The following is a 12,082-nucleotide window of genomic DNA, read 5'->3' as shown; positions in this document are numbered from 1 at the left end:
GTAAAGACATTTATATAAATTCAATCACAACATACATTTTTATATAAATCCTTCAGAATAAACACATATACACTTCAAACACACATATATAAATTCAACATAACAAACAACTATATGTAAATTCAACACAACATATACATTTACAAAAATTCAACATAACAAACACCTGTATAAAAATTCAACACAACAAATGCGTATGCATAAATTCAACAAAACAAATACCTATATATATATTCAACACCACAAATACATTTACATAAATTCAATACAACAAACACATTTATATATATTATAACTGAACTTAAAATAAATTAACCATACAATGATAATGTCTAGATAAAATTAAAGATAACAAATAAAGTTCATGCGTACAAGTATAATGTGAAACATAAAATAATAAAATTACTTTTTTTCATAACAACACATTCTTCACACTTTCTTAAGGTATAACTGATAGTTATACTCCATCTAAGACATTCGAGCTTCATCGGTAGACATCTTAAGAAACATTTGTCGAATGTCCATTTTAAGAAACATATTCACAAAATAGTTTTACATTTCACCCATTTCAAAAATATTGAGAATATTTGCCAAAAATTCATACACTTATCAATGGTGGAATCATCTACTGCATGAGATGTAGCAGTACTTCTGTTAGACATTAACTCTAGTAAAGAGTGCATATTATCTTTCATTGATGCAACTGTAGATTTTGTCTTACTTTATTTCACTTGATTAGTAGTTCCAATACCATCAGTTAAATTTGGTCTTTTTAATGATGGTTTAGGAAACATAGTAGAATTCATATCTTGTGGATCATAGCTTTCATCACCCCCTTCATTATTAGTATTAATGAAGTGCTCCATATCATCATTATCAATACCATTTGGTCTTTCTTAGTCAAAATTTACCTCGCTTTCAAAAAATTGGGATTGATTTGAGGCACATGCTCTTTCCCCCTTAGCAAAAATATCAGAAAATAATGCATCATACCGAAATCATATCAGTGAAAAATTCTTATTCCTCGGAGCGCTGGCCCTGGCGATTGCATGGTTTCTTCAATTCTTCATTTCTGAATCCTCAAACATGATGGCTCCTTCGGGGGCCTCTGAATTTTCTATATCGAACATCTTCCTGCAATAAAAAATAAATGAACAAATTTAAATAAGTAAAAATGTAACATTAAAAGAAATAAAAAGACATATAAAACAATGTGAGAAATGTACCTTAAGTCTTCGCTTCCACCAATCATCATCTGCCACAATTGTATTTTTAGTGGCATCTCATCCTATACCTGTATCTCCTCTCATCAATTGCATAAAAAGAGTCCACTCGACTTTCATGCCATCCCAATTATTTTTCATTTGTATTTTTGTATAGCGTCTTCCCATTTTTCGTAGATTTTTTTAATCGTATTTTTCATCCATCTTTAGATAAATGAGTGTTTGGTCTATTTCCTTTCCCAATCTCTAATTCATATAACTTTATAAATTTGAGATGAGCATTATTATCCCATTTAGCATTAGTTTGTGTGTCAGACAGGGTGTAACTGATCTGAGGATGAAAATTGATAAGAAAATTTAAAATAACTACTTCCATAATTTTATATAGATGAAAAATATATACTACACACAATCAACATAAATATACATTATCCCAAAAAAATCACAAAACAGAAAATACTAAAAATACAAGAAATGAGTCTTATCTAAAATCTGCGTTAAACTGTTAAATGTTTTTTCATGTTCAAAGGATTAAGCAACATTTTGAGGAGCATATTGTTTTTCTATTCCAGAAGGGTCAATGCACTTTGTACACTTAACAACATTGGCCTTTGTTTTTGCCTTTAACAGATAGTAGGGAGCATAGGTAGATGAAAAAAGAGCATTTACAGTTGCAGTTGTTAACATGCTTTTATTTCTTTTATCAGTTACAAAAGATGCATAAAAAATACATGATAAAAAAACAAAACAAAAAATACACAGAATGAAATCAGTTGCAGAAGACATACAAAAAAATATCTAATAAAAAATATAAAACAGAAAATACAGAAAATTCACAGAAACAAATTATTTACAGAAGACGCACAAAAAAATACATGATAAAAAAATAAAAATTGAAAAATAATCGAGAAAATTGAAAGTTTTAGCCGATTTTATTTTTTAAGATATTATCGTCATCAATAAAGATAAAAGGAAGAAAGAAAATTAAAAATAATAAAAAAAAAATTACTTCAAGGTTTATCTTCATCCTTCAAATTGGGAGAAAAGGAAGAAGTTTCTCAGCAGCACCAAGTCCCAAACGCAAAAAATGGAAAAATGGGAGAAAGAGATGTTAGGGTTATGCGGGCAATATGGAAATTGTATAAAAATATTAAGGGAAAAAGGGTAATATATTTGGTCAACATAAATGAGCTTTTAAGCTAAAAAAAAAGCACCCCTCCCCTAACTTTTAACTTTTGGCTTAAAATAAGTTATTTTTGACTTGAAATAAGTCACTTTAAGAATTGTCAAACACTTAAATAAGTCAAAAACCAACTTTTAAGTCAGTTTGACTAGCTTTTAAGCCCATCCATACAGACTCTTAAAATAGGGTATAACAACTACTATCAAAGTCTTCTTAGCAAACACATCATCTCCAAAAATTCCAAACTATAACTCCCTTTCTTTCCATGTAAGCATCTCATGGTGGATATGGGTCTCCCCAAGTCTGATAGCACTATTTTCAAATTCAACATTACTTACCCATCGAGATAAAACTATTAAATCACGTACAATGTCAAATCCACACAATCTTACACATACCAAATTAACAACTACCATTCAAATAGTCATATATCTCATGCTAAAATCTACGGAAATTTCTTATCACCCCAATAATTTGGTATATTATGAGCACATATCCTATATATACCGCCGAATGTCTATGTAACGAATCACAATAGTCTGTGTAATTACACCCAAAAGTAGTTTCAGTCCCCTTGAAATCCTCAATAACCATATAAAACTGTAGGTCCATATTGTATCAACCTCCATAAGTTATCTACCATAATTTGAACAATCCAAATCAACATAAAAGCATAGAATCTTCAACACATCACTATTTCCCACCCAAACTTACACTCCATCTTCATAAAAGTCCCCCTAGTAAGTCTTGTCAAACCAGTTCACATTGCATAGTTACATCTGAACTCAATGACGAGAATCTATACTGCCTTCAACTCCAAACTAAGGGTATGTAAAAGATGTCATATTCCTTCCCTTTCTTCGATTCTTCCCATGACACAAATCTCAAATACCTTGAACTCTTTAATATACCAATATTCATTCCGTTCCTAAACTCACTCACCAATCTTATCACTTGACCAACAATCCATGACATTTTACACATATGTTAGACCAAAACTTTAAGTGAAGCCCTTATGTATGTCACCGTCTGAGACTACAACCTGGGCGTGACCGACACTCGAAAATCATTGTTGGCCTAAAGTTAACCCTTGACCTTATTTACTTACTCAGAGAAGACTTAAATACAAGAGACATAACTCATGAAATAGCTTAATCAATAATATCTTATCCAAAAATGGTAACTCAAGTCTTAAACGAATACAATTGAAATGAATAAGACTAAAGAAACTATAACTATCTGTATATGAAGCCACTAAAACAAGGAGGGATGTCAGGACAGGACCCCCGATCATCCTAACAACTGAGAACTGGAAAGTAAGTATTAAAAAAGGTCCTCTAGAATGTAAGGAGGCTCACCAATTGACTCTGCGCTGCTCATTGGATCAACGGTGTGCTGGATGCCAATCCTAGTTACCTGTGTTTGCATCATCAGGCGATGCACGCCAACTGGCATCAGTACACTGAATGTACGAGTATGCGAGTTGGAATGCTAAACATAACACAGACTTGAAAATATTCTAAAAGAAACACTTTTCTTGGCTCTTCTCAACTCATGAATAACTTAACTCATAACAAAGAAATGAAACACATGCAATATATGGAAAACTTTGTAAAACAGTAAAAGCAACTTAGTTCGCTAAAGAAAATGCAATAACCAACTCAAATTTACTCATATAATAAAATAACATAGTTTCTGCGGGAGATTCTCTAACCGACAACCACCAGTATGAGCCTAAGCGGTGATACAACGTCTTTCCAACGCTTCCAAAACTATCCTATACTTTGCCATCATATAGGTTGCTTAACTTAGTAAATCCACTAGCTTATGCTAAAAGAATCTTAAGGAGTCATCTATAAAGTATGATCCCTTACTACCCATGCTGGCTACATGGTGTATGGAGACTTGAGTTAATATGAACTTGCATACCCATATCGATGCTCAATACTACTCCCAAAATATACTTAGCTCATATGCTTTTAAAACAACTTCTTTCTTTGCTTTGACGTAATTACTCAAAACTTAGATTAAAAGCTCTCTTGGCATCAATATTCCCTTTCTTTCTCAAATGTGAAAACATTTTAAAACTCTTTGGAAATACATAGTCCCCATATACTTCTTTAAAGAAATGACTTCAATCTTTACTCAACTTGAATTTTAATCTTAAAACGAAGTCTAAACGTTTGTAAAAGACTTTTGAAAACTTTATTAACTTTGCTTTGACTTGCTTCTTAACTTCTAGACTTGACTCTTAACTTTTCTTGACTTTGATCTTAACTTTCCTTGAATTGTATTATGGATTCAAGGTTCATGATTTTATGTTTAATAATGATTTCATGATGTTCAGATGTAACTTAGAGTGTTTGAATAAACTAAAAGACATATGTAACAAGTACTAGAAGAAGCGGAACAAATGCGAAAAACTGTCATCCTTGGCTCTCTAAGAGGCGCCAGCCCTCAAACTTCAAAGGGATACCTTAGGCGCTCTTGTTGGCGCGACGCGCCAGAGAGGCAAAGTTCAGAGGAACTTTCTAGCGCTCTGGCAGGCGCAACGCCCCAAGCCCTTGCCCATAAAATCCCTTATTTTTCTCCTTTATTTTTCGTCTCTAAACCCTCTAAAAGTCAATGGTTCCTCCCCCTAACGCTTAGCATCACTTATACCCTCAATATATGATAGATTCAACCCGAAATTCCACCCATAAACATGAATCAACTCTCAAAAAACTTCAATCAACACAACCCACAAGAATTTGAACGAATATCATCAAGAACTCAAAGGATTTCGCCGAATTGAATCATGATTAACGCGTGGGTGAACTAACTCAACGCTATGTGATATCAAAAATCTTATAGGGATCACCCCCAATGAAATACACAAGCTAATGTGACGATCTTGACGAATCTATAACGTTCTTCTCCTTTCTCCTCTTTATACCTCTTCTTTTCTCGTTTCTCAAAACCATAATTCTTTTAAAAGCGTAAAGTGACTAAGATCAATTTAGACCCCAATTAATTACCCAAATACGAAATAAAATAATTGGGTAAGAAAAAGAGCAAAATGCCCCTCAAAAATCCGGATTGGACTTTCCTTATTTAAAACAACCCAACTTCCAAAAGGCATAACTCACTCATACGAACTTGGAATCATGCAAACTTGGCAACAACGGAAAATTTATTCCAAGAGCTTTCAAACTATATCTAGAAATACACCTAACTCATCCTGAGCTAGGAGTTATGGCCGTTTGAAGTTGACTAAAAACTCAATTTTTCCTAACTTAAACAAAAATCCAGATTTAAATTCTTTCCAAAAATCACTATATCCAATTCTTAGGTTCTTCCTAGTTATTTTAAATCCTGAGATGTTAAAATGTAGGTCCTTTAATAATTTCAACCGTATCAGTTACCAGACTCGAAACTACAAAAAAACTTATTACCACACTCAAACCGAACTCCTATATATTTCTTTCTCAAATTTTATCAAGAATTTTCAACACATTTAATGAACATTTCACATTGTTACTATAACTAGAGTGAAACACATAGAATCATGTCTCTGAACTCAATTCTCCACTCTCTGAAGATAAATATTTGACTTTTAATATCAGAGTAATCGTCCTTGCCTTTGCCTCCTTTCGAAGGCTAAACTACATCCCACTAGTTTTTTTCATCAGGAATCTAGTTCTTTTCAATTCTATTCAAGTGTTGTCTCAACACATCCTACAATTTTTCATACTACCCAGCCACTTATCAATTAAAATAGAATAACTTCATATACCCTTTCGACAAATAATATATATCATATATAGAAGATCATAGTATATCCATCATTAATTTATATTTATATAACGATAAAAATAATTATAATAAAATTAAAAATATTTCTATTTTTATTTTTATTTTTCTGAATTGGAGTAAGATAAATATTTGCTATTTTTTTAAAAATATTATTTGAAAAAAGTGTGCTGAAAAAAAGAAAATAAATAATACATTTATTTGAAAAATGAGCAATTTTGACCCATTAAATAACAAAAGGGCATTTTTGGACCAAAGCATTGATGACAAGAGCATTTTTGAACCAAAGTACAAACGAAAGACATTTTTTCTTCCTTTCGCATAGTTTATGGACATTTTTTTACCCTTTTCCCTATTTTATAAAAACACCCTTCATTTATTATTTTCTATTTCGATGTACATAATTTATACAATTTTATATTATTTTATATAATTTTTATCTGAACCTACTCTTAGAAATCATAATTTATATTATTTTATATAATTTTCATCTGAACCTACTCTTAGAAATCTCCGTTATACACGACATAGTGATTTTTTGTATACAAAATAATAATTTTTTTCTTTTATTTTCTTCCATTGTTTCAAATTCATATTAATTGTGTAAATTATCATGATTTTTCATTAAACATCATTATTATAAGATGATAATACAAATTTATAGATATTTTAAATAATTTTTAAAGACATAAACTAACACCTGGGGTTGTCCCAAAATTTTCAAAAGACACTTTAACTATGATCATGTCATATTACTCCCTAAATAATGTTGAATTGATGTTACTATTTCATTTTTCTAGACTTTATATTTTTCTCTAGACTTGATTGAGTTATTGATAACACAACTAGTTATTTTTTAAGAAAATTCAAAATTTTGAAGGTAACATCTATTGATATATATCCTTATATAAATTTAAATTAGAAATGATAATTTTGAAATAATTAGTGAATTCCCAAAAGAAATGAATAACCTTGATTGAAATTCGGACAAAAGCTAAATGATACCTCATAATCATCTTGAAATCTAATAGGTTTATTAAATTGTTCGAAATGTAAAAATATATTTAGATAAAGTTTAAAAATTGAAGAGAGCTAAAGTAATAGTAGGAATAGTAGGAGGGGCAGAGTTGTGGTAAAATCGGTGACATTGAAAGTCAGGATTTTCAATGTAGATGACAATGATTTTCGTAGAAGAAAGAAGAAATAAGGAAAAAAAATAAAATAATTAGAAAAACAAGGAAATATATTTTATTACAAAATAATTATAAAAATAAAATTATATTCAATATTTTAGGTTAGTCATGCTTATGGGTGTCAATTGGATGGTTCAGTAAGTTATTTTTAAAAAAATGTACAATTCCAATTTTTCAGATATTTTATAATATATAACAAAATTAGATTTTCTTAAAACCATCCAATCGTATCATTTTTTCTCTGGTATTGGTACGGTTCGATTTTTTTTTACTTTTAAAATATTGCCTCAAAATATATTATTATTAAAATACTTTTTTCACAAATATATTCTTGAAGAAGCACTTCAATTCTTCACCAAAAAGTCAAGGATGAAAAAAACTTGTTGCCATATTGTTTGATTTAAATATTTAATTGTAGTGCATGCACATGTTTTGTCATATTGTTTGACATAGTTGTAATCATTTAAGATTTATTAAATATGAATTTATAAAATGATTCCGATTAAATTAAATTCATGTATATATTAGTCCAAATAAATATTATGGATTAATATAATTTAGTTAATTATTTAACTCCAATAAATATGAATTTAATTAAATCCAACTCCATAAAGAGTATGTGCCATGTCACTTAAATCTAATTGGCTGACGGGAATCATGTTCCTATCACAACTCCTCCATTCTAAAGTTATAAATAGGGATCATCATAATTAAGAAAAAGGAACCAAAGATTCTTACAAGAATTTAGAGAAAGTCATGGATCAAAAGCCACAAATTTCTCTACAAATTCAATAATTTTAGCGTTCAAGAATTTATGTTTAAGAATGATCAAGATTGATCTTGGGCATATTTAAATGCCCAGAATGCTAATTATGCCCCCATTTAGGCCCATTTTGAACTCGATATGTACGTGTTTAGAGTCTTGTCAAGTCTTTTATATGTTTATGAGCTAACCAACATTATTAGTTGTGTAGGTAAGCTTAATGGGAGAATAGAGCACAAAAAAAAGGACAAAGGTAGAAGTCTGAAGATTCGAGTCAAAAGAGAGCAAAAAGAATTGAAGAAAATGCACTAAGGCATTTGCGTGTACACTCCGCATCGCGGCGAGGGAGCAGAATATTGGTCATGTGAATTAAATTCGAGGAAGAATGTAAAGTGTTGCTCGCGCGTCGCGTAGAAGGCAAAAGCTTTTGGAATCCAAATCTAGAAGACATCGCTCGACTGAGTCCCAGAAGTGACCGTTTCAACTTTTAGTATAAATAGGGTTTTATTTTATTTTATTATAGATTCTTTTTTCTGGGTTTTAAAGAACGATGACTTGGGAGACAGTTTTTCAGAAGTTTTAGAGTTATTTCTCAATCTCTTTTCCTTTCAATCGTTTTGATGATTCATAACTATGTATGATTGATGCTTGGACTACGAGTATCTAAATACCGTAGTTCTAGGGTTGTGGCTATAAATATAATCTCTTGAGTTTATTATTAACTGTCATATGAATCTCTCCCATGCTCTTATTTTTGCATTTCGTGCTTGATCACCATAGAAATAAATGCATTATAAGAGGATAGAACGTGGAACATAAGGAGCTTGTTAAACTCTAAATAGCTAGGGTTAATTTGTTTCAAGGATAGAGAAACCTTGCTTCGGTTACCATACAGGAAGATAACTTATGCTCGGTAATTAATGACTCTATCCTCGCTTAACGATATAGTTAGAATGTTAATTATCGTAGACGATTAGAGGTCGGGAGACCATGATCATACATCTAACCCTATGATTCATTGATTCGATAGTTAGTAGTTACCCATTTAAATGATATTGTTTACATGATTCCCGATAACTGTTGCATCTCTGTATCTTCCCCAAATAATTGTTTGAAACATTGAAACTGAATCGTAATAATTATATTTAGTTTTAAGTTATAAACAGAAAATATTAGACTCTTGAAATCTGGAATGGTATTTGTGTTGAACTGAAAGTTAGAAGAATTGCTAGTTTCTAATCGTAAGTCCTAGTGGGTACGATACCCACCTCTTAAAAAGAGCCACTTTATTATTTGTACGATCACGTGCACTTGCTTGTGCGATTTGGACACAAAAAGTTTTTGGCGCTGCTGCCGAGGACTTTAGAATTAGGAAATATTTAATTTTTGATTTTTGAAGTTAAACGCAAGTGTTGATAACTTGATCTTAGCGTTTCATTATTGCAGGTTGTTTGAAAGTCCAAACTAGACAATGATCAAGGATTGTTGTCGCCTCTCTCAGAACCTGAAAGATTTATACAAAGAAGGTGAGACAAGCTGAATATATAATTCCCTCTTGTTATTGGTGAACTACCATCTCATGTCACAAAATAAAGGAAAGAGAAGAACCTGAAACAATGGCTGGTGAGATTAAAGTAATAGACGTGGCAATACCACGCCCCACCAATGTGACTTCGCTCATTCATAAACCTGAAGAAGGTGGGAGATATAAACTGAAGCGAGTATGGTGCAAATCTTCCACACAAATAGGCAGTTTACTGGTCTTTCACATGAGGATCCTACAGTTCACATTCAGAACTTCCTTGATATCAGTGACAATAACACTCCAACTAGAGTAAATAAAGATTACGTAAGGCTCACATTATTCCATCTCTCTGTTTGGGGAAGCAAAAAGATCTTGAAATCAAAGCCTGTGAATTCAATCACCACCTGGAATGACTTAGCTCAGAAGTTCCTCATTAAGTTTTTTCCATATGGGTGATACGTCCAAACTTACACTTCAAATATAAGTGTAAACAATCGCTGTCAATTTACAGGACTCAACTGGAGTTGAGGTCGTTCCCACAAAGAATTTCTTTAAAGATAATGTTTTAAAGTCGCTTTTACCCGATTGTTGTTACTATCTACTTATGAATATAGATAAAAAATATAAAATTTGGGTATGAATAGCAAGTAGCAAGTACCAATTTCTAAAACGTAAGATCAAGATTAACAAATCTATTGTATAAACGATAACAATGTATGGGTTATTCTGTTAATTAAGAGAAACCAGCTTAGTGTTCACTATGACGACAACTGTGAAACTCTTCCGCAATTGAGCTTCAAACAATTATAAATTCACAAAGCTCAGTGAATAGACTTTATATAATGCTTCTCAGCCTTATTAGATAATAGTCATTTAATTCTCTCAAATAACAAGTGATTCTTGCATTAAGAACTCGCTTAGTGGACATGAAGATAAAGTTATTTTCTCTCGAACTCTAACTTTAACTTCAATTTTGTAAGTAGATCTTTGCCTTTTCCCAAATAGTGTTTTTCTCTCGAAGAATCACTTGATACAGGCTAGTCTAAATCATGCACGTGTTAGACCAAATTACAACCAGAGCTTTAACCTATAACATGTAAACAAAGATTGTTCTATGCTCATTTTAGGGAGTCAGATTCACAATATCATTATAGTCTCATACACCCGGTCAAAATGTTTAGTGCCTCATAATTCCATGTATATAAAAATTACCAACAATTGAGAACGTCATTCTGAATGCTTACAAAATCAATTTGCGACGCAAAAACCACCTTGATAGTCTAAGAGCCAAACTTTGTTCAAAAGTGATTTGAAATCTAGAAAACTAAAAAAAAATTAAACTTTTATGTGTTTCTTGTTCATAAAAAGTACGATCATAAAATAATAATTCAAAAACGACCTAAATAAAACCCCATAAAAATTTTTAAATTTTTTTATAAAACTAGGACTTCATTGTCGATTCCCTTCACGGCCACCATCACGTCGCATGAAAGGCTTCACGGTGCATGAAGCCTTCCGTGGTCTTCTTTATAGTGCCCCAAGATTGGATTTTCTCATCAGCTTCTGGACTTAGCTCGACAGAAAGGCTCACGGACCGTAAAGTAGACAACGGTCCGTAAAGTTGTCCGTGGTCTTGCCTTCAACTTTCCAAATTCTGAAAACTCGTAATTCTCTTTGGAATCTTGTTCAGGAGTTTGACCACGGACCGTTAAAGTGATTACAGTCCGTGAAGACGAACGTTTTTTGCACTTTAATTTTTCAAAATTTTGGAAATTTATACTGCTTTCTGGAATCTTGTTCACGAGCTGAACCACGAAATGTCAGTGTTATCATGGTCCGTGAAGTTGTCCGTGATCTTTAATTCAATTCTCTCAAGTGTGGTCCTTCAGAATCCAACTACTGTGATCACTCTTCACGGTCACTTTCACGGTCCGTGAAGTGAACCACGGACCATCAAGATGGTCTCATTTTTACTTCTTTTCTTTTCTTTTTCATATTTACCTGACTCTTCCTGCTTCATAAACAAACACATCAAATCATACAAAATACACTCGATTCTAGTATTAGTTCTTTATTTTTAAAAATTAATTGTACTCAAATATCTCGGTACATCAATGGGAAAACAACTAAATTGAGTAGTGATATCTTGATTTTCAGAAAAAAGGGTAGAGAGAAATTGTACCAAGCCTGGGACAGGTTTAGGTCGTTGTTGATGAGTTGTCCTCATCATCATCAATCTAACGAGGTTTTAGTCCATACCTTCATCGAAAGGTTGGAGCCTAACACCATAATTTTAGTTGATTCAGTTGCAGGTAGACAACCTTAGAGAACACTAATGTTGAACTGTTCACTTTGCTAAAAAGAGTTTCTTAGGAAACCCAGAGTGGAATGGAAGTGGAATGA

General features: G+C 31.9%; 1 pseudogene; it reads right to left on the bottom strand.

Annotated features, from left to right (window-relative positions):
* Positions 1-429: 429 nt before the first annotated feature.
* LOC107016734 lies at positions 430-1,536 on the bottom strand (annotated as a pseudogene).
* Between the last annotated feature and the right edge of the window lie 10,546 nt (positions 1,537-12,082).

Source organism: Solanum pennellii, chromosome 4, assembly GCF_001406875.1.
Source record: "Solanum pennellii chromosome 4, SPENNV200".
NCBI classification, from domain to species: Eukaryota; Viridiplantae; Streptophyta; class Magnoliopsida; order Solanales; family Solanaceae; genus Solanum; species Solanum pennellii.
This window is presented reverse-complemented; position numbering and strand designations above follow the sequence as displayed.